Consider the following 6000-nt stretch of genomic DNA (forward strand, 5'->3'; position numbering starts at 1 on the left):
ACATGTCACTAAACTTCATAGACATGCTGGATAATACAGTCATCTAAGTAATGGACCTCAATTCCATGTGTAGTATTTGCAAAAGCAGGTTCTAACTTGGTGGGGTGGGTGGAGAGTTAAACACTGGTGATAAAGTTCTTAACATTTGCATCTTCCACTGATTACAATCAGTTGCAGGTAGCTGTCATTTTTGATGCTGGGCCCCTTCATACTTCCATCAGGACCCAACCGAACCACAGCTGTCAACGTTTCCCCCCTTTTAAGGGGAATTCCCTTATTCTGAATAGGATTCCTCACAAGAAAAGGGAAAAGTTGACAGCTATGAACCGAACCCCTCCTAGGATTGTTAGTGATTTCCCGGTTTTGTTAGGTTTTTCCTTCCCTTTGCTTTCACCCAGCCTCATTATTCTATATGGCAATCCCTGTGCCTATGTATTTCATTTCCTAGAGCTGTTGCAGAAATAACGCAATTTACTGGAGAGTTATTTTACCCTGCACAAGCATCAGAAAAGAAACAGTCAGACTATTAAAATATCAACCCCAGGGAGTTTTCAAAGATTCCTGTTTTTGTGAGACTGAGCTCCAGTCCCGAGGTGCTGAAACGTACCGGATAATCACATGATAGCCGTAGCATGACAAAACAAATTACTTTTCAGCATGTACATAAAATCTTATTATTTTCAGTTCTAAAAATACACATACAGCTGACTGCTCTTCTGGCTTGTGCTATAATCCTCCAGATGCTGGGACAGATCCACACCATAGCTTTAAAGCACTGCCAACACACATTGCTTCTCCAAAAAATTCCTGGGAGTTGCAGTTTGATAAAGGCACTGTGAATTACAGCTCTGCGAGGGGAGAACTTCAGTTCCCAGGATTAAAGTTGTACACTTGAATGCTTTAAATGCAACATGTGGTAGATGTGAAGCAACAAATCAGATCTCAGAGACTGCCCTTCACAATGTACCCAGCACAAACTTCCTTCAAATTGTGTACTGCACACTTACAAAGGGACACAGGCATACACATACCACACTCACCTATGTGTGGATGAATATTACAGTAAATGTCCAAAATGTGAGCATTTATGCTCACATGTATTCCTCACATATTTTGTAAATATACTGGTGTCTGTTGACAAGCAATTACACAATGGTCAACATCCATTCTGTGGGTATCAATATTCACCAATTTTTTGACACAATCTCTTTAAACACACACACACACACACACACACACACACACACCTTAAATAAAATACCATTTATAGACAGCGAAGTCAAGTGCCAATTCTGATGCATAGACCAGCATTAGGATCATATTTAAATATATGGCTAACAGGTTTCCAGGCAAATGTCTCTCCCAGTCCTACTTGGAGATGCTTGCAATTGAAATTGGGACCTTCTGCATTCAAAAAAACACACAGAAAGGCAAGCAGAAGGAAAAGGTGCAGGGCAGCACTTAAACTGGTATTTCAGCTGCATTGGGAACTACTCCTAGAAATATGCATCCTAACTCCTACTGAGTTCAACTGAGCCCATTCCAATGTAAAAAGACATAGGATTCAGATTTTATGCACAGTGCTAATAAACCAATTCAGCCTGCCGTGTAGGTCCTCCTAGACCAAAGGAAGCAGCCCTTTATGTGCATGCCATATATAAAATATCACGAGAGGAGTCGATGTAGTCATTTCCACAGATAGAGCAGAGCACTGGAAGTGCATGCAGAAAGAAAGAAAAATAGGAAGCAGATCATATGACCGAATGAGTCATATTCTGATGCAAGCTATCAAAGGCATTGTTCTGTGCTCCACCCAGACAGACCAGAGCCATATAAAGGCTACATATATTTTCAAAAGTTTCTCATTCTAATAATAAAAAATTGTGCTCTAGGCAAAACTATTTGCTCCTGATTCTGTTTCCGTTCAGTTCTCTCTCCCCCTTGCCACACTTCATCTCAAGTAGCTTACATAGTTTATTGTACAAACAAAGCTTCCCACTTAAAGAAATGTAAGATAATTTTGGAGATTGGCTGTGATATGTAACTTGCGAACAACTCAAGCTTCTTACGAGGATGAGAGCAGAGGTGACACAGGGCCATATCTATCCTGCCCCCCAATAAAAACGAAAAGTTGCCTCGAGGGCTGCCCCATCCAGTGCTAAGTCCAGCCCATCTGCTTTGCATTGGCCACACCCACCACTGGAAATTTGGCCGCAATAAGAGAATGTGACAATTGGGCTGAAAAAAATTCCCCATGCCGTCTTAAGCTCACCCATAGCTCCTTGCAAAGCAATGACATTACAGTGGTACCTCGGGTTACATACGCTTCAGGTTACATACGCTTCAGGTTACAGACTCCGCTAACCCAGAAATAGTGCTTCAGGTTAAGAACTTTGCTTCAGGATGAGAACAGAAATCGCTTGGCGGTAGCGCGGCAGCAGCAGGAAGCCCCATTAGCTAAAGTGGTCTTGAGGTTAAGAACAGTTTCAGGTTAAGAACGGACCTCTGGAACGAATTAAGTACTTAACCCGAGGTACTACTGTAATGTTTGCTGCCAAGAACATGGTTAAGTATCACAGCAAAAATGTGAAGAAAAAATGCTAACTTCTGGGAATAAAATAAGATTGTGTACTTCATAGGATGGTGTGAAGCCACAAAGGTAGTTAGACCGTGTGGTCCAATGTTCATTACGATCATTTTGGGATGGTTACCTACTGCAAATTATTATTCCCCGTTGCCTCACCCTAAATACACACGGGGATCTTAAAAGAATTAAGTTACACAAAGTCCTGCTTCATAAATACTAACCTTTTCATAACATGTTATGCCAATTGAGCTGGTGCTTCACACAGTACAGAGAAAGAACAATCATTGGAAAGCAACTCCACTTTGCAACAGATCAGTTAAGTCTTAAATATTTAGGACCTACAAAGCAGTATCAGATTTGTGCAAATGAGAAAAACGTTCTTCCTCTTCACTAACCTCTAATTTCAGGAGCAATTAACACATTTTTATTCCATGTTGAAAATATAGCTTGCCTCCAGTCCATTGACTTTCTATAGAATACGAACTTTCGGAGCGATGCCATTTGAAACGACAAAGATTAAGACCATTGTTTGAACCATTTGCACTATTTTAGAAAAATGGAACATTGAAATGAAGGGAGCGCAGCCATTAATTATTGCTGCATAAGCTATACAGCTGCAATTATCATGCTCCCTCTGAACATGTCCCTGAAAAATTCATCTGTCAGATGTTTAATCTATGCAGAAAAGGAGCATTTATTTCTCTGCTGTGCTCATCTGAAAGTGATTGGCCTTGTGCAAGATTTCCAGCTTCAGCTGCTGTTAATAAGCCTGCTGCTTCAAGATGTGCTAGTTAATTTTGTAAGGTTCAGTGGGTCTCATGTTCTGTCAAGGATATTGTTGTCTCTCTATGGGCGAGTGTGACTTCGAGAGAATAGAGATTTTGCTTATACGTTGCTGGATGCATTGCTGTGAAAGGGAACGCAATCTCCGCAAACAAAACATTTGGTGCTATTTTTACATAAATTGGTCATATCAACAGCAGGCACCAAGATCCCAGTCTTCATGTACATAGCCATGGCCAATAGCCAAGCATCTGTTTGTGAGGAGCAGAGATCATCTGTTCATGGGGAGCTGAATGCAGCCCCTCTTTCCCAATTGGATGACAGGCACAATTCAGCCCCAGCATACAGTACCCATGTTCATATTAGGCCATCATTTAGCTAGCCTACTTTTACTCACACGTGGTGCAGATGAATTGGGATGGTATATGCCTTTTAATGTACCCAGGGTACCCCTTTAACTTCAGTACAGATAAAAACCCACATGTGCAAAGTAACGTGAGCACAGATCTGTTCCATCCATTGTGCAAATAATGCTTGCAGAGATGTGCTCCCTCCGTTAAAATAAATGGGTAGTACTAGTAGATGAGGGGTTCTTATGACACACTCAAGCCTTTCCTTTGCTAAATAATAATAGTGATGATGATAACAACAGTTAAAAACAAAAAACCTCAATCCTGAACTGTGTCCAACAGTATTGCAGCAAGAATTACAATGCTCTGGAACCCTGGATTATTTGTAAATAAATTATATACCAATATGAAATCAGGCTCTTCATATTTAAGCTGGTATTGTTGACACACACATAGTGCAAACTGAACTCAGTTTAAGAGATGACAAGGTTTGAGAAATGATCAGTGTAATAGAAAAAGAAGTATGAAATTAGGGTAAAGGTGTGTGAAAGAAAGTAATAGAAGTGGAAAGATATTGTAATTGAGTAGATTGGAAGTCAACACAAAGGTGGGGTGAAGGGTCGGTGGATGGTGATGGGGAAAGGAACTATTTGTGGGATTGAGTGTAAGTATGTTTGAATATTTTTAAAGATTGTATGAAATGTATGTTTGTATGCTTGTATATGTGTATTAATGATAAAAAATAATATTATTAAAATAAAAATAAATAAAAAAGGAGAAATGATCAGTGCCCACAAGCCAGATTCTCTGTAGCAAGCGTGAAGCATTTTCTGACATAGAAAAGAACACATTAACCAATGTCTGTGGGTTAAACCACAGAACCTAGGACTTGCCAATCAGAAGGTTGGCAGGTCGAATCCCCGCGACGGGGTGAGCTCCTGTTGCTCGGTCCCTGCTCCTGCCAACCTAGCAGTTCAAAAACATGTCAAAGTGCAAGTAGATAAATAGGTACTGCTCTGGCGGGAAGGTAAACGGCGTTTCCGTGCGCTGCTCTGGTTCGCCAGAAGCGGCTTAGTCATGCTGGCCACATGACCTGGAAGCTGTACGCCGGCTCCCTCGGCCAATAAAGCGAGATGAGCGCCGCAACCCCAGAGTCGGTCATGACTGGACCTAATGATCAGGGGTCCCTTTACCTTTACCTTTATCTGCATCCACCCTGTCAACTGAAATAACTAGTTAGTCTAAACTAAAACAGCTTAAATTGAAGTGTTCCAGCTAGAAGACTGCAGTACTGAAAAAGAAATGGGAGCAAGCTTTTACAGTGCTTCACATCTAAATGTATGCAGAGTTCCACTGGAATTGGTATGGTGTTGTGGTTAGAGTGTTGGACTAGGACCTGAGAGACCAGGGTTCAAATCTCACTCGGCCATGAAGCTCTACTTCAGAGGCCTACTAAGAAGGTCCTCTGCCTGGTTCCCTGTAACTTCACTTCCCACAGTGGCAAAACTGCCAGAAGGACCTTGGAGCTGGACCTGAGTATCCGGGCTGGATGATGGGGGTAAAGACCCTCCTGGGGCTTTAAAGGTCAGCACCAACACTTTGAATTGTGCTTGGAAACTTCCATTATTTGCTGGTTATCTGCTTGTAAATGCCTTTAAGTTTTCTTATTATAGTTTTATTGTGTTTTATGCCATTTGAGTGCTGCATATTCATGGCAAATAAGGCTATAAGTCTAAATAAGACTGATCACGATGTCTGTGTGCTGTCTCTGAATACCAGTTGGGAATCACAGAGTGATTGATGTGCAGCTTGCAGGCTTTCCACAGGCTTCTGGTTGGCCACTGTGAGAACAGGATCCTGGACTAGACAGACCTTTGGCCTGATCCAGCTGGATCTCTTAAGTGTATTGTGTTCTTAAAATGTTTCCAAGTAGCAAACTTCATTTTTATGGGAGTGCACAGCTTAGCAGTTTGCTCAGCTATTGCCCTAGGCGGCGAAAGAGGAGCTAAAGTTTTAAAAGAACAGAAACGTGGAACACATTGCAACCAGCCAAGCCGCCTCAGGCCACATGAATTTAAACCGGGGAGCAGGAGAAGAATGGACAAATATGACTGTGGTTATCTAAAGTTCCTTATTTACTATGGTTTCCGGAGCTCAGAAAAAGACCAAAAGGCTTGCCAGTCATTCTGTCTGCTCATGCACAAAGCTGGCTTCAGATTGAGGAAACAAATCACATTGCATAACCAAGCGAGTCCTGGTTTGGCTAAGAACACCATTGCT

This window comes from Podarcis bocagei, assembly GCF_964188305.1.
Source record: "Podarcis bocagei genome assembly, chromosome: 2".
NCBI lineage: Eukaryota > Metazoa > Chordata > Lepidosauria > Squamata > Lacertidae > Podarcis > Podarcis bocagei.